General features: G+C 40.0%; 1 protein-coding gene and 1 long non-coding RNA gene across 10 annotated transcripts in view; one reads left to right on the top strand and one right to left on the bottom strand.

The window, feature by feature from the left end:
- LOC114673441 (uncharacterized) overlaps nt 1–24,590 on the top strand; it is a 65,635-nt gene extending 41,045 nt beyond the window's left edge. The window contains exons 3-4 of the long non-coding RNA XR_013407692.1: nt 22,200–22,317; nt 23,603–24,590. This is a non-coding gene — a long non-coding RNA (uncharacterized LOC114673441). The remainder of the gene's footprint in view (nt 1–22,199; nt 22,318–23,602) is intronic.
- MBNL2 (muscleblind like splicing regulator 2) overlaps nt 1–24,623 on the bottom strand; it is a 170,994-nt gene that overhangs the window by 3,178 nt on the left and 143,193 nt on the right. The gene's annotated exons all lie outside the window — the stretch shown is intronic.

Raw genomic sequence — 24,623 nt, 5'->3', positions numbered from 1 at the left:
AGAATCTTGTTTGTACTGAAAAGTCACTTGTAAGGCTTAAATAGAAATATTTCAAGATATAATAAATCAGATATTATTTATTAACTTGCATTTGTAATTCAAAAATGTATTCCTATCAAAAATAATTTTGTTCCCAACACATAACAACAACCAGTTTCAAATTCAAGGCATATTTAAATGTCACATATCAAAGAGTAAAAGGGATAACAGTCTAATAAAGCAGTTAAAAAGTTCTTAATACATCCAAAAGCACAGCTAAAGCACAGCTAAAGGTAAACTATTAAATGCAAGCTGTGGTCCCTTGAGTCTGATCTCTAAGTTCATTTCCAGCTGCATACCTTTGCAAAGGAGAGGGAATTTGGCCCATGTGGTCCAGTCCATTAAATGTCAAGGTTAAAAGTCAAGTTTTTAACACACTCTAACGAAACTGTTTCATCTTTTCTAATGCTTTGACCAAATTTTGTGTAATTAATAAGCAAAGCATTTGTTCATTAAACAAGAGTCTGTTTAGGAAATAACTGGTAAAATTTGTTTATAATGAGAGTTAGCTAATACTTCTACACACTAGGATTCAATTCCCAGCAAAAGCCTTATTTTCCCAAGCATAGTGTATTATCCCGTTATGTTTTCTCCACGTGGGTATTTTTTCCCTTTAAGTGAGTGCTCCTGTATTTTATATGCAACAATTTTAGTACATGCAAATAGTTCCTCCTGTGAAGTAAACATGAGTATTCTTTATTTTATTGAAACAGACAGATGTGTATAGGATTCATAAAAATAGAGAAAGAACTCATTTATCTTGAATATTTAGAGTAAATGGGAACTTAAAACTTCAGATAAGATTATTCTTTGTTTCTTAAATATTCCTAGGAATCTAAAATTAACTGGGAAAAATAGACATGAATAAAAAATAAGATATGATTTCATATGTAAACACAGTATCTAATATTTGAATACTATTATCTTTGAATATTATCATTGCCAATAGGTAATATTCAGATTTTCTAGATTTAGATATTTGATTATCAAATAGAAATTTTTTGATTTCATCCCTTAGTTTCAAGCCTATCTGTAAGTTTTCCAAATAAGAATGCACTCTAGGACATCAAATAATGTGATTTTTCTTTTTCTTTTACTTTAGAAAAAATCTTTCTAAAATAACTCCGGGAAAAAAATTGCAGTTTCTTTATTTCTTTTCTGTTTTCTTTTCTTTTTCTTTTTTCTTTTCTTTTTTTTTTTTTTGAGACAAGGTCTCCCTCTGTTGCCCAGTTTGGAATGCAGTGGTATAATCAAAGCTCACTGAAGCCTTGAATTCCTGGCCTCAAGCGATCCTCCCACTTCAGCCTCCTGAGTAGCTGGGACTACAACCACACACCACCATGCCTGCTTAATTTTCATTTTTATTTTTGTAGAGATGGGGTCTTGTTGTATTGCCCTGGCTTGCCTCAAACTCCTAGGCTCAAGAAATCCTCCCACCTCAGACTCCCAAAGTGCTGGATTATAGGTGTGAGCCACTGTGCCCAGCCAATTTCTTAAATTGATGTATAATAATATGTATTTTAGAATGCATTTGGATTCTTGCTTATTCGCTGAAATTAAAATGCTATAAAGAATGAAATTCCTAACCATCTGGAAAAGAAGTATTCTATGAAAAGCACAGCAATGGCATATTAGAATGGGGAAATGTGGGTTATGGAAATTACTTACGGCAAGGCTTTGAACTCGTATTTGATGAGGAGACATAAATGACCACTGAAATTTAATTGGACTGTAAATCAGTCTTGCAGCTAACTAAAGCATCAACTAGTCTCGCCCAGACTGCACTTCCCCTCTGCCCCAGTGTACCCATGAGCTATTATATGAATAAAGACATCAATAAAAACGAGCCCTGGGACTACTGAACTCTCAGCTTTGATTGCTGCCTGGCATCTAGGCCAGAAAACTCTGGCCATCCCCAGTCTTTGTCTTTGGCTGTCATGTTGTATAAAAAAATGAATCACATTCCTGGCATCTGTGAACTTCAAGAAGTTCAACAGATTTAATCTTAGAAGGTGGGAAAGCTTTGGCTGTTTTTCCTTATAGGTTCCATTTTTGGGTGGCAGATTTTTTCTTGGAAATATCTTTGATTATTAAATTTTTTTCCTGAGAAATACAGCTTGCTGATACAGTCTGTATTATCTGTACTCTGGGGTGAAATACACCCTGGAGACATAGAACAGGGATACAGATCAAGAACAGTTATCAACTGAGGGCCTGTCATATCGCTAGCACCCATCTGATAGAATTCTGTTGTGAGGAGGCACAGGACCTTACAGGCCCGAGGGCCCCAGGGTAGTGTGGGACAGATTCAGCTGGAAGACCACCCACAGGACAAGAGGAAAGTGGAGAGCCAAGTGTGTGTGCTTGTGGGGATTGGCAGGCGGGAGAGGAGAAGCTACTTTGAGGGAAAGAGGAACCTTTGTCTAGTTTTTAACGTGGTTTTTCTTTATTCAGATTACATGTTGATTTAGCACTAAACAAACATAATTTAAAATCACATGAATAGATACATTTTGTGTGCTTTCCTGTTACCTCTTTTCAGAGATTTTCTCCCATACCAATTTTATATATATACATACACATATATATACACACATATATACTTTTATATTATTTATATATATATATAAACTTTTTCCATCTTTTTTGTAGTTTTGTGACCAGGAGGATCAAAACCTTCATGGGGTGCCTGAATATTTTCATTATAGGTAAGAAACATACCTTCTTAAAATAACAGGCTTATATATGGCCCTGGCACATGGGCTACACATCTGATGTGGATCAACCTTAATTTTGAATTTGTCCATTTTTAAAAATACTAATTAAAATACAGTTCACCAAAGTGAGCTCAACAGACCCACTGTCCGTCACTTCTTTCCTGCCCTGCATTTGGTCAAAGCTGAGGCTGGTGCCCAAAGTTCTGTACTCAACCTCCAAGGCACAGCACCCCATGCTGTCTTGAAAGGGAAGTGGAAAACTCATAGGGTCTGCCAGGGTATGCATAAGTCAGAGAAACAGCCACCACATTGGGTCTCCTGCCAGTCTCCTCTCTGAAGCACCTTTATTTTTGTTTGAATTTTAAGATATATCCCCTTGATTTTCAGGAGGCTCTGAGAATTTACAAGCTAGAGTCTTACAAGCTAGGTCAGTATTGTGATCATATTTTGCAGACATGGAAAAGCTGACATGCATCATTTTAACTGGCTTGCACAATGTACAAAGTGCTTGCACAAACCAGCATGAGCTTAGAGATGTCACTTCGCTCACTGGTGAAGGCATCCGCTCCAGGGCATGGGGACGGTCTGAGATAGGGCTAGAGGAAGCAGAGGTTCCAAAGAGCATATCTGTGCCTCATGGTGCCTGCTTCAGAGGGTGCTTAGAAGAACCCTGTGAGCCTGGGGATCAGGGGAAGGTCAGGCCCTGAGGTGGAACCTACAGCAAATGTGCTTGGAGCTTTAGAGGGGAGACAGTGAGACTGTATGGAGGGGCTAGATGGGTGGAAATTGCTGGGGGACTGTGAGGCTGCTGGGCCTCTCATTCAGGGCATCCACAGGTCAACCACATCCTGCCCCAGGGCTCCTCCAGATGGATGTTGCAAACATGCCTGCTTACAGCGACAGAACACCCTACCCAACCACAGTGCCACTGCCTCAGCTGCTGAGAAATCTTGGCAAACTATGATGATAGGAAAGAAATCAAAGATATTCAACAAGCTATATTTCTATTTGTCTCCCTGGGAGACTATTGCCTCAAGTAGGTAGTGTTTTATATAACAGAGCACCATGACAGGAGAAGGAAGTTAAATTATTAAATAAGATTCTAGCTAATCTAGTATGGTAAATCAAAATTCTGAACTGCAAGCATTATTTTCAATTCCTTCTTCCACTAAAAGGAGAACAGACAAAAATCAGAATAGCTGATGCCCACAAAATCTGTGACTCTATTTTTAAGACAAAGATATACTTGATCTCAAATCTTGAGTACTTTTCTAAATCTTTAGTGGTCCCTCTGGTTAGAACAAGAGTATCTCCGAAGCAAAAATATCAGCTGGCTACAATACAGTCTGCTTATCAATAAGGAAAGGAAATCACAATAAGTGAATTAAACTGTCTCCCCTAGGTGGTTGGATTTAAGAATCTGATGATTCTGCTCAATATACATTCTCAAGTTACCCCAATGTGAATCCAGTACCTGATTAGTTTCATATTTATTTGTTGAAGACAAAGCATGAATGGCTTCAAAGACATCAAATGGGTTATTTTTCTATCAAATATGTTATGAGCAGCCATTTAATAATTACAATGTCCTCAGTGAATTGCCTGCCATTGACTCACAGTGCAGTGGTAGCCAAGCTTACTAAAAAGTGGACCAGATTAGGTCCTGTCTAATACTAAGCCTCCTGGGGCCAGGCAGGAAAGGTACGTAAGTGAATAGGCCAGGTCAAGGGTGTGGCAGCAGCTACTCTGCCCCAGCCAAATGCTACCTGCGGAAACATGGACTCCATATTACTTGACCTTTAGATTTTCCAAGAGAAGCTGGAAATTCAGCAATGAATTCACATCACAGAAAACAACCCTGTGTGGATCATATATATCTTTGGGCTAAATTCAGCTAAGAGCTGCTGGTTTGTGTACTCATCAGCTTTACTTTCTTGAAGGCAATATCCACTATATCCACTAAGTCTGGATCACTTCCTGAGCTGGCATAAGCCAAGGCTACAGGCAACATCATGGCAGGCAGCAGTGGTAAGAGTGAGACCAGAAGAGCAGGTGTATAGGAGAGTTAGTCCTGCAACTTTCAGACATTTGGCTTTCGCCCAAAGAAAGAGAGTACGTGACCAACAAGGCACCCTCTACCTAAAAAGAAAATATGAACCCTCCCTTGACTGAGTCATCAGTTATGAAACATGCATGTTTTCTTGTCTCTTCCATGTGATGATGGATTTAGGCTGAGCCATCCATACCTCTCACTCATGGTGTGCGCTCAAAAAAGAGCTGAACAGGGTGAGAAACACATTTGGTTCAAACTAAAATAGTCTCTGCAGAGACTGAAACACTGAACTTGAACTCATCAGCACCATGAACTTAACAGCTGAACTAACCAATCCTCATGCAGAAGGGTGCAAGAGAAAACAAATCAACGTAGAATGTCCTCAGTGCTTCAGAGGTACCATGTATTAACACATTCTGAGTTTTCTCCCTCGAGGTTTATCTCCAGGAACTGTACGTATGCATAACTTTGGAAACTGTGGGCTTCTAGATGACTTCCAGAAATGTTTATACTTCTTACATAAAAGTGCTCATTTCAAAGATTCAAGGATGTCAGATGAGTTATTTTTTTAAATGATAGCTCAATATTAAATTTGGTAAGAACTCTTCCTGCTCTGCTTAATTGATAGGAAAACATTCCAGTGAAAATGTCAAGAATTTCTATGTATGCAAATCATCAAGCAATTAGAAAAGAGAAATAATGGATGTTTTGGTTCAGTCTTCTGTGAATAGCCATTAGGACTGTCTTTGTAATGTTGAGTTTGGATGGCATAGATAAAAAATACCTTATATCTGTGCAGCCTTGCTAAACTACTAAGGAATCTCAATGCGTCTTGATGTCACTAACATGGAATCTCAAGTGGGTACTTCCAAGCAGGGCTGGTACACTAACTGGGTCCACAGCCAAACCAAGCTCTTTAAGGACAGGGGGACTGTCTCATTCATCTTTATAGCACCAGTGTCTAGGACAGGGCTGGGAATTTATTAATTGGTGGTTGCATGGATGGCTGAATAAATTGAAATCATTGAGGACACAGTGCCACAATGCTGGTATCAACAGAAGACCACTAGACCATTCAGGGGAGAAACAGGAATAGGGCAGAAAAAGAACCCTTTGGACAAGATGTGTCGTCTGTGTGCCCTTTTAGGGTAGTTAAGGACTCAGAAATATCTAAGAGAAATAAACACCACTCCCCATTCTCCCATTCTCCCTACTCCCCATTATAGATAAAGGGGAAAATATTCCAGGCTGGGGGCAGAATCACTCACAGAGAAAAGAAATATGACAGATAAAAATCCACCTAAAGAAACCTTCTAGACTTGGTAGGTTTCTTAGAAATCTTTTGCCATGGTTACAAGGCCTTGTTTCCCCCAGAAGGCAGTTAAAGGTATTAATAATATTTCACTGCCTCTTTAAACAAAATTTATTATTAATTTAAAAATAGGCAATTAGGTGGCATTTCCTAAAAATAGGGCTAAGCTAAGGAGGCTCGCATGTTGCTCACCCTCCCAGTCTCTGTGTTTCTTCATCTACAGTTTTCTTCTGATTCTGTCCAGGTTCCTTCTTGCCACTCTCTATTGGCATTGCTTTCTCCTTCAGTCTCTGCACCATTTAATATTCTCTCCACCTTTTCCCCACTGCCCCACACCTCCTCTCCATGGCAGCCACGACTGTCTGAAATGCCCTGATCTTGCCTGAGAGGCGACACTTGTGAGATCTTTCAGTTGAAGCAAACTGCACAGAGGCAAAGGGACATGTGTACATTTTTGACTCCAATATAATTCAGTACTTAATCACAGTATGGATTACTGAAGTCAAAAGCAAGTGTCTTTAGTCTCTTGGTGAATATATGGTATCAGATTTAAAAAGTAATTAAAGCAATTATAATTATACATGTTAATAAATGTACACTTTCAAGAACTTTCTTTGGCCTACTTCATGACTATAAAATTTTAAATATAGGCCTGGTGCGGTGGCTCATGTTTGTAATCCCAGCACTTTGGGAGGCCTAGGTGGGCAGATCACTGAGGTCAGGAGTTCGAGACCAGCCTGGCCAACATGGTGAAATCCCGTCTCTACTAAAAATGCAAAAATTTGTTCGGTGTGGTGGTGCACACCTGTAATCCCAGCTACTTGGGAGGTTGAGGCAGGAGAATCACTTGAACCTGGGAGGTGGAGGTTGCAGTGAGCCGAGATTTCACCACCACACTCCAGCCTGGGCAACAGGACGAGACTCCCTCTCGAAAAAAATAAAATAAAATAATAATTATAGAAAAAGCTCAGAGATAAATTAGTAGAATATGTAAAGATACTTAAAAATAGTCTGATTCATTATTCTGGGGGAATATTGTTTGGAGGGCAGGCAGTGTCATGCCATATTTGACTTATTTTCAAAATGTAGTTTTATTTGTACATAAAAGGCATATGCTGAGGTCCTGGGGGAAAAATTCTCAAATATGACAATCAGCTTTACTCTGGAGAAGAGCACACCGAGGTTGGAATGTCCCTAATATTTCATAGCACCTTCCAGAGGAGTTTTGCCAGAATTATTGTTTTGTCCTCTGCTGTTCAGTAGAAAGTTTATATTCAAAGCTCTAATGCCCCTAGTTTCAATGATACTTTTTGTGGATGACTCATTTCTGTCCAATATTTTCCACTTGATTATATTTGAACAAAATATTTTTAGATATACTAAAGAAAAATTGTCACTTAAAACTATTAATAATTCAGGTTTTACATGAAAAGCAATAACACTGTCCTCGCTGAAGATTACTGACCAGGGTTCACATTGACAACTTAGAGTATCTGGATAAAATTCATAAACGGAAGTGCTCAACTTTGAATAAGATTCTGCTCTTTGTATGAGTCCATGTCACATGTGGAAACATCTCGGTTCTTATGAGTATTGCAGTTAGGCTTTGATTATAATCCCCTCCCTGACTCCAGACAGTCTCCTTCAATCCCAGTTCCCCTGGGGGAATTCTGAGAATCATTTCTGTGGCTCTCAGGCTGAGATGGGAATCTAGTCCTCAGACCATCTAAAAACCCATATGTTATCCAAGAGTGAACACTTTTCTTCTCCTCTAGGATATAAATGAGGAGGAAGGTAAAGAGGCACGAGAAGGAGACTTTCCTTTCCGCTGGTGTTCTAGAAGTGTTTTAAACAAAGACATATTCAAGAGCACTGTGTATTTATTCAGAAGGAGGGGAGTGATGAGACTGTGTTTCCTCAGCAGGTGCCAGAAAAGCTAAAATCAAAACAAAACCCTAGATTGGAAGGGCTGCATGATAGCCAGGAAAAAAAAGTGAAACCCTGTCTCTACAAAAAAATACAAAAAAATTAGCCGGGCATGGCCCACGTGAGGCTGAGGCAGGAGAACCACTTGAACCCAGGAGGCGGAGGTTACAGTAAGCCAAGATCGCACCATTGCACTCCAGCCTGGGTGGGAGAGTGAGACCTCCATCTCAAAAAAAAAAAAAAAAAAAAAAAAAAGTAGTTGGCAGATGAAACCATGACATCGAGAGAAATGAGGAAGAAGGTGGCGTGAATGGGTCTGGTGGCTACCCAGAAGCAGGCCCCAGATTTTATCTTCCTAGTCTTTACCCAACATTCGTGATTCCACACCATACTTCCCATTCCTACTCCACAGGCCTTCCCCGGATGACATTCCAGTCGTGGAACTCACCAGGGGTTAAGGCTCCTCCACAGCTCCAGTAGGTGGAGGAGGTGAAGGAATTTTCTATTTTCTGTTGCACGGCCATCTGGGGGTTTGGGTTAGCTGCACGCTTATGATATCTTTCTTGAATCCCAAAGATATAGCAACATCACAGACATGGGTGGCACTTGGCCTGGGCCATGCTTTAGCACTGTGTTACTTATAAACAATGCCACAAGCTAAATAAAATGATTGTAGGCCAGCCCGGAGATCTAACCAACAAGTCCATGGCCGTCTCTGTACGAAAACTGAGTTCCAAACCAAATGACAAAGGAAATTTTGAATAAATATGCTTAAAATTAGGGACTATATGTGTACGAAAGCAGGATAAATTCCTCTACTAAATCAAGAAAAAATATGTAATATGTGGGCCACACTAAGAAAATATTTGAAAGTGTTTAAAATATTTACAGTAAGATGTGTAGTAAGTGAGGCTGTCTGAGATTAAATAGGCTGCTTCATTGAAGATGACCCCTGGACATAAAGTAGAATCTAAGAAAACATTTTTATACCTTTAAAAATCAGCACTGTATTCACTACTGTATTTTCAAGGTAGGTCTTAATATTATGTAACATAATATGTAATATATGTAATATACAGACAATATGTTACATAATATTAATATAATATGTAACATAATATTAAGACCTAACTTGTATACATTGAAAATATTTTCCTAATGTATCTACTTTTGCTCATGATTATTTTTTATATATCTTGAATATTTTAAAGAACAGGAACTGGCAACTCAGGAGTGAAAAATAAAAATTTAATAAACACAAAAGTTAAAAAATTAAAGCAACAAGGGAATTCCAAAAATAAATTCATTTATGCAGCAACAGAAAAGAAATTTCAAAAGGATTCATATATGATACGGGTTTTTTTCAAAATGAGGTTTTGCTCCCAGTAATAAATTGAAGATTCAGGTCAAGAAAAATCACAGAAACAAGATCTTGTTGAATTTAGCATAAAATGCCCAATCCTGCTCAATGCCCTGCTTTTGTATCCATTACCATTATGTTGGACTTAGAATCCTGGGCACATTTTGGCCACAGTACCCATTTTAACAGTGGAGTAGAATGTGTAATTTAGCCTGCTAATAATTGGCTTTTAAGGCATCAAAGGGAGAAAAGCAACCAAATGCTAAAATGCAGTAAAGGGAACAGTAAGATTAATATAATGTACGGGACATGGACGTGTGTCTTTATGTATTGTCATCATCTGACACATTCTCAAACTGGTGGGATGATGCTGCCATATAACAAACTTTCCAGCAAAAAACTAAGTTTTTTTTTCTTTTTAGTTCTTTGCCTGTGTGTGTGTATCAGAGAGAGGGACAGAGAAAGAGAGGGATGATGAGGAAGAGAGAGAGAGAGAGAGGTTAACAAAAACCACTCAACTGTGTGTAAAATCTAGGTGCAAAGGAAAAATCAAAAAGAGTACTGGAGGGGGATTTCAGGAGGCTTGTCTGTGCCACCAGTCAGATTTGTGCCCTTTCGAGCCTTAGTTTCTCACTTGGCTTGTATCACACTGGCACCTCTGCAGTGCAGTGAGTAGTTTAGCCAGTTCACCATCTGTCATCCCCAATAAGCCCTCAGGAAGTGCCAAAATAGCCAATCGATGGCAAAATGGAAACCAAAGGAGGAAAATGTTTAAAGAAGGAGGAGAGCTCCCATATTCTCTTCTATTTCTTTTTTTTTTTTTTTTTTTTTTTTTGAGACGGAGTCTCACGCTGTTGCCCAGGCTGGAGTGCAGTGGCGCGATCTCGGCTCACTGCAAGCTCCGCCTCCCGGGTTCCCGCCATTCTCCTGCCTCAGCCTCCTGAGTAGCTGGGACTACAGGCGCCCGCCACCGCGCCCGGCTAATTTTTTTTTTTTTTTTGTATTTTTAGTAGAGACGGGGTTTCACTGTGGTCTCGATCTCCTGACCTTGTGATCCGCCCGCCTCGGCCTCACAAAGTGCTGGGATTACAGGCTTGAGCCACCGCGCCCGGCCTCTTCTATTTCTTTATTACTAACCATCCCCCATTAAAGCTCGGTGGTGAGGCCCATTCTTTCAGCATCACCATTTACTTTCTGATATGACCCTTCTCATATGATAAGAACTCTGACTGTAATTACTTATACATTTGTGTATCGCCTGTCCCCCTCACCATGTAAGACCCACGAAAGCAGGAACTGCTGTTTTCATTGCTGTATTCCCACAATTCTGAACTGTACATGGCTCAAGGTGGGTGTTTTGTTTGTTTTTTGTTTTTTTTTTTTTTTTTTGCCAGAGTCTTGCTCTTTTGCCCAGGCTGGAGTGGAATGGCGCAATCTCGGCTCACTGCAACCTCCGCCTCCCAGGTCCAAGCAATTCTCCTCCCTCAGCCTCTCAAGTAGCTGGGATTACAGGTGCCCACCACCACACCTGGATAATTTTTATATTTTTAGTAGAGATGGGGTTTCACCATGTTGGCCAGGCTGGTCTCGAATTCCTGATCTCACATGATCCACCCACCTCAGCCTCCCAAAGTGCTGGAATTACAGGCATGAGCCATCATGTCCAGTTCAAGGTGGGTTCTTAGCATACATTTGTTGAGAGAAGATATAAAGCTATGTTGCCACAGACATGGTTTCATTTAGAAAGAAGACACCTTTGCACTCCATTCCTTGCCTTATGAAAACAGAATTCTTAAAGGGAAACGTGGCAACCGTAAAGAATTTTTAATGCAAAAAGAACCATTTTATACTATAAGATTTTATTAAATGAAAACCTAGGTCCAATCAGACATTATCCTTGTCAATCCTTAATCCTTTCTTTGTAGAAATGACCACTCAGATATTTTGTCTATTTTTTAAAATTGTGGTAAAATAGACATAGCATAAAACTCACAATTTTCACCATTTTCAAGCATACAGTTCAGTGGCATTAACTCCATTCACCTGGTTGTGCCACCATCACCACCCTCCATCTCCAGAACGTCTCCTCATTCCAAACGGAACCTGCCCCCGTTAGAGAATAACTCCACATCCTCCTTTCCTGCCAATCCTGAATCCCTTCCTCCTTCCATTCCTTCTTTCCTGCCCTCCCACCCTTTCTGTTTTCCTTCCCATTTGGGGCTTCACAGTGAGACCCCTGGCTCTTCCTGCTTGTATACCTGAATCACCATTAAGATCCCCATTTGGGTTCTCATTTACCTCTGTGGTTTCACTACAACTAAATTAAACTTATACTTGGTTCCCTTTGCAGTCGCTCCTGCAGGCTGCCTAAAATATTCATCCTCAACTAGTGTTGTTCCCTTTACCTGAGATCAATTTGAAAGTCAGGTTCTGTGGGGATGGTGAAGAAAAATAGTATCTTTGTTTTAAAATTATTATTGTTAAAAATTAAAAAGTGAGTTTCAATTGAGAGGAGTCCTTTTGATAGACTCTTTTCAGACAGAAGTTGTGTGCCAGTTTTCCCACCCTGGGAAGAGTGAATGGTGCCTTTTCACCCCTCAAATTTGGATTCTCTTGCTATTCTCGCCAAGCAGCAATATTTTCACACCATTTCTGATACTGAGCTTGGACTTTAAAAAGTTTTTGCTTCTACTAAACTTTCGGCTCAACTAGTCAAAACTTTTCAAAGCAATAAACTCAGTAGTTCAGAGTTTTTAAGGGGAGTTGTATGAAGAGGTTCATCCCAAGCCTACACTGACCATAGACTCCAATCTAATTCAAACATGGTAGGTTCACAAGAGAACAGGATTTGCAGGCAGGCAAGCCTGAGGTCTACATGTATCCGTCATTTCCTACCTGCTTGAATCTTAAGCAAATTATTCTCCAAGATGTGCTCACATATGGATATGATACTCACAATGGATAAGAAACGTCACAGAGTTATGCTGAGTAGTAAAAGAAATAACATATATACACATCTGACATGTAATAGTGGGTTTTGCTAAATGTTGGTTCTGTTTCCTTAGCCTATTATTTTAGGATTCATAATCCTAAATAATTTCTTTTCAGTTTCTATTTAAATAGACATTCAAATAATACCATGGGTAACTTAAATATTATATGATCTGTATGGCACCCCATATGTTGGAAATAAACTTGGTTTTGATGAGATTAAGATTCTTAAAAATGAGCACTTCATTCCATTTTTGTATATGTATCTCCTGAACTGTCACTGATGACAAAGTATAAACTGAATTTCTCTGATTTTTCCTTAAAGCATTGACTGTCAATTCATGTTAATCATTTTTCAAACTGAAATATTTTATTACAAAAGCATCAACAACCACCAGCTCATGATAATCAGTGTTCACTGCAGTAGGAAGTTGATGTCCCATGAAGGGCAGGATTTCCCATTCTTTAAAGTTAAACTTGGTTCAAACCCAGCTTCTAGGCTTAACAGATATGTTACCATAGATAAGTCACTAAACATCTTTTATTCTTAGTATTACTAATTTCTAGAGTGGGAATTAAAAATTTTTTCTAACTTACAGGGTTGGTGTGAGGATCAGATAATGTATTTAACAAGTGCTTGGTGGTAGTAAGCATATAATAAATGCCACTGTTATTAATATAGTAACATTTCAATTATTTTCAAGTAATGTTTCAATTAAGTAATATTATACAGTAATATTTCAATTATTTCCATTTCCTGGTATAAGCCACAAAATATGAATATGTTGATAAGGCATAGTGTTTATTAATAATTCTTAGATCAGTGTGCTTAGAGTAAATGTCTCTCTACGGACACCTCTGTGCATCCAGTCTTGTCTGATAAACATCTGTCTTTCAAGCTCCAAGCCTTCACCTCTCCCCACATAGGTTCCACATAAGCAGTGGAAAGATGGAGGGGACTTTCTAGTTTATGTTAAACCAATCAACCAACTGATCAAAAACTCCAACCCAACAACTCTTAAATACCTTTGTCCAAGGCAAAGGAACACAATGGAATTTTTCTTCTCATTCTTTACACACTTCTTAGCTTTCCCCATTTTAACTTTTTCCCCTGTGCAAAGCCATTCTTAATGTTACAAGGTTTGAGAAAAGCAAAGAAAAGGATATGAACAATAGGAATCGGTTTAAGCAATTCCTTCTGTCCTAGATCCTCTGAACTAAAGTGGTTCTCTGGACCTTTTGCATATTTTAGTATAACCATGACAAATATTGAAAGAATGGTTAATGGAACAGTTATGAAATTATTACTAGGAAAACATACTTGGACTAAAGGAGGGAATTAGGTTTAACGTCAAGTATCTTTTTGATTCCTCAAAAACCGTTCTAAATTGTAGGGAGGAAGCAAAGTTATTTTATTTAACAAAGTTAGAATAAATGTACAGCCTGCTTATTCAAGCTGAATAGAAGTTTGATGGAGGGGAAAGAGGACTGAGCATGCTGTTAGGAGACTGAGTTTAATCCTAATCCCTTATTGTAACTATGACTAAGGTCAGTTAACCACTCTAGGTCCTTTTCCTCATTGGAAATATGAAGTATTAGGAGCTTCGGGAAAGCTCTAAGTCTGGCTTTACCACTTATTGTTATAGTATGATCTTGAGCAAGTTCTTTAGCTTCTCTAAACTGGAGTTTCCTCATCACTAGAGAGGGGATCATAATAGTCCTTCATAGGACATGTTGGGTTTCAATGACATAATTCATACAAAAGGCTTAGCCCAGTGTCTGGCACGTGGTAGGTTCTTTGTGAGGGTAGCTGAGTTATGTTTTCGCTGCCTGTATGCTCTGGAGCAGTTCAAGGTGCCTTACATGATCCTTTAAAGCACTTTCTCAGGAAGGCAGTGTGGTGAAAGGGAGACAACATTGTTCTAGGCAGGACTCGGTGATCAGGTCCTGGGCCTGGCTCTCTTGCTATGTGTGTGAATTGGGTAAGCTACCAAGAAGAATGTTAAACAAGGGGGAAAGCATTGACCTCAAGGTCAGGCAGCTGTAAGCCCATCTGGGCTCCTATTCCAATTTATAATGTAATTCGCATCATCTTTTTTCTTTTTTATGTTTTGTAGAGGTATGGTATGATGGTGGAAAATCTGCTCTTATGACTTACTGCCTTTCATATCTGTGATGTAATTGATGCTGGTCTCAAGCCAGACCTATAATGCCTGATGCACCTGTGATTAGGGGAAAATGGGCAACATTCTGCAACGATCACCTTAAAGATGCTGCTTCCAGAAATGCATTGCAGCAAGCAGTAAAGATTATAGGAAATTTATTGACATATGCTCTGAGATCTTTGAATACTCCAGAGCAAGGGGAGCAATGATAGGAATAATATAATTTGATCATCGAAAGTAAAACAAAGAGACCAAAAGCTCTAATATTTTGTATTTAATGCTAAAGCATGATGAATTCTAACTGCTAGATTAGCTATAGTTTGTCATAAACTGGTGTCAGAAAATACCAGTCAACAAATGTGTCCTTTATAGTACAAATCAAAATGAAGGGGCGTAAATGAGAACCATCCTTTTTATGGTCAATGGGAGAGAGGTCTCATAGGAGCGTTATGTGACAGAGAGGAGAAAGGCACTGAAATCCACAGACACCACAGAAGTCAGAGAACAGCCTCTGGGTGAGCAAAGGCAAGCCAGGGATCACGGAGCCTCTCTGAATTTCCCTATTTCTGAATGATTCACCCTTTTCCCCTCAAATGTTCTCTTTTCTCTCTATCCCAATTTCATCACTTTGTCGATAAAGCAGCTTTCTCACCAGTTAGCTTGACTCGGGCTGGCTGTCCCTGCACACCTCTACCCACTCACTTGGAGTTGATTTGAGTTTCCAAGCCTCTCATGGAACCTGTCCTGTCCTGTTCTCATCTTGAGCTTTAAGGCCCTCCATAACCTGACCTCCTTCTGATCCACTCAGCTGCACTTTCTAGGACTGCCCCACCACATCCTCCTCCTCACGCTCCCTGGTGTCTCCCACTCACCCCATTCACTGGCTCACATGAGCCACAATGTCCCCTCTTCTTTAGATCTGATGCAATCATAGCTGTTCTATCTGCTTCTATCATGAGATAAAGTCTGAGATGGATTCTGAAGTTCCTTTCTAAACCACATATGCTATCGAGGAAGAATGTTAAACAAGGGGAAAAACATTGACCTCAAGGTCAGGCAGCTGTGAGGCCAAAGGCAGGCTCTGCTACCTACTGGAGCTGTGATCAAACATGTGATGTCTTCGCATGTAAAAGAGGGAAATAGAGTCCTGGTGGGTTTAATGTGATAGTATGTGGAAAGCAGATGGCCGGTGCATGGGTAAGCATGGGTTCCCTTTTCTCTTTACCCTACCTCATCTCTACTTCTTCAATTTCCAGCTGGTCATGGTGTCAGGAATAACCTCACCTGTCCCTTCTCTGTCTCATTCCTACACACCCCTCAGACCTCTGACACTTCAGGGATGAGGCCGTGCCATGGCACTTACTTTCCAGTCAGCAACATTTGCCTGCTGGACTTTGTGTTTTATGACATTCTCTGCTTGTTTCAGATCTGTTTGACTAGGCAGTGAGTTCCTAAGTATGGTTAGCATTTCCCCAACCTGGTGGCCTCTGGAGTGGTCAGCAGACCCAGCCCAGTCTGACCTTGGGAGTTACTGCCTCCAGCAGTGTCACCCCAGAGGAATGTCAGAAGGGGCTGAGAGGCCAGAGCAAATGCCAGTGTATCTTTGACATGTGGTAGCATCTTATGTGTTTGGAGCCTCAGTCTCGGGTTTGTCTATCCTCCACATCCACCTGCACAGAGAAGCTGTCACCTTCCCCAAATGTGCGGGCAGACGTGTGAGAAGGTAGGCAGCAGGGGCACAGCTTGGGTGGATAACGGCCCATGAGGAGGAATTCCATTCCGTTCACAGCAACTCTTATAAAGAAGAAAACCCTGCCCGTCGTTCATCCCTTGAAAATGGACCCGAATTCCTTCATTGCAGCTAGTCTCTCTTTCCTTACAAATCTAGAGCTGGAAATAAACACCGATATAGGATGAACTATATATTCATGTTGCTCCAATGAGAAAACCTAAAATTGGAAAAATGGAGCATGATTTTACTACCATCAACAAAAGCCAAAATAAGACTGGGAATATGACTAAAAAAGACCCCCCTCCAGTTCCATCAAAATGCAAAGGAGGTCGGGCACGGCGGCTCACGTCTATAATCCCAGTACTTTGGGAGGCAGGTGGATCATGAGGTCAGGAGTTCGAGACCAGCCTGGCCAACATAATAAACCCCATCTCTACTAAAAATACAAAAATTAGCTGTGTGTGGTGGCAGGCGCCTATAATCCCAGCTACTTGGGAGGCTGAGGCATGAGAATCATTTGAACCCAGGAGGCGGAGGTTGCAGTGAGCCAAGATTGAACCATTGCACTTCAACATAGGTGACAGGGCAAGGCTCCATCTCAAAAAAAAAAAAAAAAAAAAAAAAAAGCAAAGGAGGATGGATTTGAGGTGTCATGCGAAGGACTGTCCACAGGCAGGAATGTGCTGCATAAGGACTCTTGACATTTTCTCTTCAGCTGCACAGAATTGGAGCTGATACGGTGTCTCTATGTGCTATATACAAAAGAATTCTACCCAAGTTTCTCACCAAGAGGTGTAAATTATTCATGAAAAATGAAAATGTACTAGATTACAACACTTACATAACTGAGCCTTTTCTTAGAGAATCTGCAAATGCATTTATTAATTAAACTTCAGGGTAGGCCTGCAAAGCAGCTGCTGCCGAGGCAGGAACATAAAAAGTCTATTGTCTACTTATTTTCTAATTTCTTGAAGAGAAAAATTAATGTACATCTATGTTGTTCTCATAGATCCAAGACCACCTAAGATAGACAGAGTACCCCCCAACCTCTTCCCAGCCTTAATTTTTTTTTTTTTTTAGCATACTAAGCAAGTCTGGATTCTGCTATCTTTAGCCATGCGCACAGTGGAATTCAGCCTCAAACTGCCAAGGAGCTTTAACAAATAGCGTTCACTGAATGCAAATGCTGCAATTTTTATAGTTTTATTTTTTTACGCAAAGAAATTGAGGAGGTTTCAATCTCAATCCTTCAATCTCAATCCTTCTATCTCTCTCTACTCTCTTTCTCTCTCCTGCCTTCTCTACAAAATATTTGATATGGCAATTCTGCCTCATCTGAAGTAACCATATCCATTCTCCAACCTGAATCCCCCGCTCTACAGTTAGAATATAAGCAAACAGTTAGAGGTGGCTAAAGGACTTAGGCAGTATAAGGTAGAGAGAGAAGTCTCGGCCCAGATTACTGTTTACAAGGGCTGGATTCTGACAGTTGCTGTCTCTGCTTTTTTGGAGAACAACATACGTGGGGCCCAGCTGCTTTCTGTAATCTGTTCCCAGGAACAAGCAAACTCCAAGAAAGGAGTGTTTCACAGTTTGACCAGCCATACATACAGGCCGGCCACTTTACTGTGTATTTCAGGAGAGAGAGAGGACAGGAGCCTACTCCTCCCACACTGGGGCCTTGCTGAACCAAGATTTTTCTTGTGAAACAAAATGCAGGCCCCAAAATGGGTCAAGTGGTGAATAGTGGGGAATGTTTAATGCCTCCTACATTTGTCTGAATATAGTCCAGACAGATGGCATTGAATAATAGATGTTTTATAAAACTCTGAGATGAGAGATGAAATAAAACACAATCTTACCTTTCTAGACTTCTTGGTTAGTACAGGTGGACTTACATATCCAAGAATCCATATACAAATAACTTTAAAGTTATGTTCATGTTTATAGGTCAGAAACAAGCTTTTCTCTTCCCTCTTCAATACTTTATAGCAGGCCAGATAAAACATAATATATGTCTGGTTACATGTAATTATTTTATCTTTCTGATAAGATATTGAAATTGATTATCATATATAATAAAACTATGCCAGGTAAGTCTAGAAAATGAGATTTTCTAATTTATCAAATATAAATAGAGGGCTATATGTATATGACATATTATCAACTAATTTCCAGTAAGTTCTTCCTAAGGCCAACTCTCTGGTGAATGTACTTAATCTTTGGAGGAGGGTTCAGAAGATGTGATAAGACCTTGAGGTCATAATATTAAACATGAATCATCATTTTTGGAGATGTGATTAAGTGTTGGTTAACATATTGCCCAGAGTATAATCTGATTTCATTAGCTTCTAAAGCACTTCTTGTGATGCTCTGTAAAAAGATTCCCAATATTAATACATAGGACTCTCTTTCCCTAGCATGGACTCATGGGCCAGAATGAATTAGATGGATAATCTGTTCACTGTCCATAGAGCTCTGCTTTGGAGACATGGACAATATACATTCACTCTACACCTGAGGGGACTCTTTCCTTCAAGCAGAAGCCTGTGGTTGGAGGTAGGGGGCGAGCTTTTGTGGCTCTGAGTCTCATTTAGGTAGGAAATGGGAAGGCCCATGTGAAAGGTGAACACATTGCCGGTGTCCGAACAGCGAGGCCACTCGACTGCTGTGCTGGCAGGGACTGAGTTTCACAGCAGCCTCAATCTCTCTTTCTACCACGTGACATTTATTTAGACAGGTTTTGCCATAGTATGAAATCATTTCATGTTTCTCTTTTGCCAAAAGTAACACTCCCTTTGTAATGGGCAAAGGCAAGACAAAGTAGGCCACTTGCCAGCTGCCATCGTCCCAGTTTAGGCTCTTGTTAAAACCTCTTAATGGCCTCCACAGACTCTCCCGCCTCTAATCCATCTGCTCACTCTTCCTAGAGTACCGTTTCCATCACTATCCTGCTTGAAAATCCTGCAGTGGCCAACTCAGGGCCGAACCCTTTAACTCGGTATCAAGGTCCCACACAATCAGAATCAAACCTACGCTGTAGCCGCTCCCACAAACAGATGCTCTGATCTATCTGAATGGGAGTTATTCTCCAGCTAAACTCGATGCTGCCCCAGCTTTCTTTGTAGAAGTGCATTTGTCTTTCTATTTAATGATAGTGCCTTAAGGAATGTGCAAAGTCCTTGTAGAATTCAGAGGACAGGGAAAGTACTTCTTGCTGGGGGAGGAGGAGAGAGATGTTCAGGGAAAGATTCAGAGGATAAATTGTATTTTAATTGTGCCTTTACTCCAGCCTGGGCAACAGCGTGAGACTCCGTCTCAAAAAAAAAAAAAAAAAAAAAGAAAAAGAATGTTATTAAGGGCCGGGCGCGGTGGCTCAAGCCTGTAATCCCAGCACTTTGGGAGGCCGAGACGGGCGGATCACGAGGTCAGGAGATCGAGACCATCCTGGCTAACACAATGAAACCCCGTCTCTACTAAAAATACAAAAAAATTAGCCGGGCGAGGTGGCGGGCGCCTGTAGTCCCAGCTACTCGGGAGGCTGAGGCAGGAGAATGGCGTAAACCCGGGAGGCGGAGCTTGCAGTGAGCCGAGATAGCGCCACTGCACTCCAGCCTGGGTGACAGAGCAAGACTCCGTCTCAAAAAAAAAAAAAAAAAAAAAAAAAAAGAATGTTATTAAGTAAATTAAATGATCTCTGTATATAAATGAAGAAACTTAAAATGTGTTTTATCTCCCTTTGAAATAGAATATAACTTTGAAATAAAAAATGCTAAACAAATTACAACTTAGAATATTGTAATAATTCGAGCTCAGGAATTTTACTCTGCACTCTCATTTTATTAAAAATTCTTTTCTTATGAAAAAACAGGTAATCCATTACTAAGCTTTACCTCTCTTAATGTACATTCTAAGATTAAATTTGTTTCAATATAGGCATCTTTGACAGATTTACACATTCTGGTCCTTGGTCAGTGGACTCAAATTGACTAATTTACATGCTACCTATCATTTCCCCCCGCCAACCAATTTTTTTTTGTTAACAAGCTATTTGTGAGATGATTAGTAGAGGTTAGGAACAAAGTCTATGACAAAAGAAACCCATGAACCTGTTTCCCTAAGACAAAGGACTAATTTTTTCTTAGGCTATCTTACTTCTATAAAAATTATTGATAATTTTCACTGGTTATTTTATCACACTGAAATAATAAGGTCCATTATATGGTCCATTATATGGTTTCTTTCTTTTTTTTTTTTCTTTTTTTTTTTGAGACAGAGTTTCGCTCTTCTTGGCCAGGCTGGAGTGCAATTGCGTGATCTCAGTTCATAGCAAACTCTGCCTCCTGGATTCAAGCGATTCTCCTGCCTCACCCTCCCGAGTAGCTGGGATTACAGGCATGCGCCACCATGCCTGGCTAATTTTGTATTTTTAGTAGAGACAGGGTTTCTCCACGTTGGTCAGGCTGGTCTCGAACGCCCAACCTCAAGTGATATGCCCACCTCGGCCTCCCAAAGTGCTGGGATTACAGGCATGAGCCACTGCGCCCGGCCTATTATATGGTTTCTAAAGATGACCTGGCTACTTTACATAGCTAGCTCAAGGCTCTATTCAAATCCAGCTCATCTCTCCAGTGTAGGATTCATCTTAGCTTGAGCTGCTAAGGCAGTATACCATCATGGTTAAATCAAGTTTTCTGGAGTCAGGTTTAAACTCCAGCAAGACCATGTAGAAGCTGTCTGACTTTGGCTGAGGTAGCTAACTTTTGTTTCAGTTTTACCACCTATCAAATGCGGGTGATGATCATTGCACCCATCTCATAAAACTATTGTGAAGAATTGAGTGTCTACATCTATACATAAGTATCCTCTCTTACACAGTATATAATAGAATGTATAATATGATATGTAATATATTACATGAGAGAGACCATTTAGAATCATACCTGGCACATAATAAGAGGTTTATAATAATCATATTATTACTATTAGGTATAATTTGCCTGTTAAGGCCCAAATACCTTAATTGAAACAGAAAAGAGTGCTTAGTAAATTTGTTTATTATATTTTTGTTTCCTTATCTGTTCCTAAAGCTAAACAATCAAAAAACATTTTATATTTCCCAAATATATTTGGATTCTGTCCTGATTTAATCTCAAACCACCAGTCCAAGTTCAGTGAAAACTTTTATTGGTGGCATCTTGATTCAGCCTGAGGATAGAGCGGCTTGTTCAGCTTGGCTCACCATGGGGTAACGTGTAAATTGCACTGGACCTAAGAAGCTGTCATGGGATGTTTAAATCTATCCTCTTTCTTCAATAAATGATTTGTATCTAATTACAAATGCTTATGAGATTTTTAAATATTTGAACTGACAGTCTGAATTGATCAAATTAACAAAAAATCTGTCAAAATCCAACTACATTTTGTGTTAAAGACAGAAAAGAAGGCAGGGTGCTTATCAGTCACTGAACTCTGGAATCATTAGTTCCACTTTGCATTCTATTTGTGTTTATCTTTGTAATCTCATGCTTTGGGCCTAAAACAATAGTCATTGAACCTTTGGTTTACTGAATCTCAAAGCTGAGAGGGACTCCAGGGGCATCTAGTTCTACTCCTCCTTTCACAAATGAGGAAACTGAGATTCATTATGTTTAAATGACTTACATAATCCACATGGGTATGATTCTATTTGAGTTTAAAGAGTGAAATCTTAACAAGATGATAACTTGTTATTTTAGTCATTAACAAGCTCTGGGTTTCCTATGATTGGATGTTAAAAGAATTGCCAAGGTCTTTTGTCGATGCTTTGCTCTTTGAAACCTATTGAAAATACATAAAGAATATCATATCTGGAAATTTGTGTTCACTATAATTTATTTTTTCGTGTTTTTCATGTGCAAGCAGACTTGCATCAAGAGCTGCTAAAGGATTTCTCTTCATCATTTAAGTGCAATCTAGCAGCAACTACTACATCTGATAAACTGCAAAACACAGAATATAGGATTCTTGAAGCTACTGTCAGGTACTCCTTTAATTATATTTCTTTGGATTAAATTGAAATGAAACTTCAGCTACGCTTGCAATTAAAGAAGTTGAAACTTCAATGTATTTCCTTTTCCATTCACACCCTGCCTGAAAGTGATGTATTTTAGCTTCTGAATATTCCATGCTTCCAACCTCTGCCTCCCTATATACACACACACACACACACACACACACACACACAGAGAGAGAGAGAGAGAGAGAGAGAGAAACTTGAATATACGTATGGAATCTCTCAAAGTTTTTTTCTACCAAATGGAGCCAAAGAATCACTAGGCTTGAATGATATATATGACACATGGTCAAATATTTATCATGATAAAATAATTTATCCTACAACTCTAAAGTATTTCTTTATCTTGGCTTCTTTTCCTTTCTTAAAAAAGATCTCTAAGTGCCCAAAAGGCTAAACTTACCATATAGAATTTCACTGTAACAAATACTACTATATTATACTTCAAACTTGTATTTTATTTTGAGACAGGGTCTCACTCTGTCACCCAGGCTAGAGTGCCGTGGCACTATCATGGCTCACTGCAGCCTCAACCTCCCTGGGCTCAGGCGATCCTCCCACCTCAGCCTCCCAAGTAGCTGAGACTACAGGTGTATGGCATCATGCTGGCTGGTTTTTTTTTTCGTATTTTTGTACGGACCAGATTTTACCATGTTGCTCAGGCTGGTCTCCAACTCCTGGGCTCAAGTGATGCTCCTCCCTCGGCCTCCCAGAGTGCTGGGATTACAAGCATGAGGCGCTGCACTCAGTCCAAACTTGTTTTCTTATAAAAGCACTTTGTAACAAAGATTGGGTCAAAAATCACTAAACAGATTTCAAGGAGGCAGGACTTAAGACTTGAAAGAAACAGGTATCCAGCTTCCCTATTGAGAGTGAATGATTGAGAAGAGCTTTGGTCCTAATAATGGAAAGATGCAGTCTCTCTCCCTTCTCCCATCCCACATTAAATCATCATCATCATCACCGTCTTCCCAGCTAAGGAACTCATCCTTGCCTGCTCTTTGTTCTGTTTATTTCGAAGCTGGGTTGGCTTTCCTCGGAGGACGGGTTGGCATTTTAAAGGTGGGAGTGAATTACTGAAGAATCGTCCACAGTTGATTGACACCTGCCTCTGCACTGCTGTTCAGCCTCTCCTCCCTCCCCCACTCTCTGCTCTCTCCTGCTCTGTCACAATGCTGAGGGCATAGTCAGCACTGTCACGGGGTTTAACTTTTATTTCTGCATTCCTGTCCACTCACGCCTCTCTTTGTAGAGATGAAACCTGCAGAGCTGGAATCGTGGATTCACTTGAACGTGGAAAGCAGCATGACTCAGCCCTCCCAGCCTGCAGAATGCGGGTTGGGACTGCCATGATCCCCCAACACGATTTCCCCTAGTTTCTTTTATCCCTTGTCATCTTTTATTAGCAGAGCTGATTTTATTTTTAAAAACCCATGAAACAAAACTAAAAACCAAACCAAAATTGTTCTACTGTGAAGGGAGGGCATGCGCAATGAAGTATTTTCCCAGGCGAGGTGAGAGTTTCTGCTCATTCACCCTCACGCTGTCTTCTTGTGGCTAGAAGCACATGTTTGCAAGTTGGGAGGCTAGGGTCAGGAATACAGTCAGCTTGTGACCACAGAGTAGGAAATAGCAGCTGGCTGTCACTACGAAATAGTACATCCATGGTCTCACTGGCACATGCATTAAACCAACAGAGTTAAACGCTCCTCATCAGTTATATCCAGCCTTTGTGAGTTCAGCGGCACCCATGACTCTTCATTCTGGATGGTTTGGCTCTTAGGCCAGTATTGGAGCAGATTGTGAAGTGGGAGCCAAGTGAGTTTGGCAGAACCTAAGACCGAGGTCAAATGATCATAAGAATTATTCAGACCTCAAATATGACACTTAGGCCAAAGGGAAGACTTTCTAAGAGGAGAATTTCTTCCTCCACATAGATGATGGGGTCTGAATGAACCGAATTAAAATAGAGCCAGTTTTGAAGCACCCATGGGTGCGCGTCTACGATTTTTATGTGGCCATTCACAAACCACTGGATAGGTAATGCTGTACTAAAAGGAATTTAAGCCTGTCAGGTTAATTACACAATATTAGGTACGAAAACAAACAGTGCAACACAAAACATAGCTACATCATTATTTGCAGTAAATGTTAACTCTAAATAAGTGCAACCTGTCTGTAAATGCTTGCTATAAACTAATTAAAAAAATAAAATTTGATGGATAAACATGAAAAAAAAATTCTCACCGAGAATTTTTTTTTTAAATATCAGC

Source organism: Macaca mulatta, chromosome 17 (genome assembly GCF_049350105.2).
Source record: "Macaca mulatta isolate MMU2019108-1 chromosome 17, T2T-MMU8v2.0, whole genome shotgun sequence".
Taxonomy (NCBI): domain Eukaryota; kingdom Metazoa; phylum Chordata; class Mammalia; order Primates; family Cercopithecidae; genus Macaca; species Macaca mulatta.
Note: the sequence above shows the minus strand (reverse complement) of the source record. Positions and strands in the feature narration are given on the sequence as shown.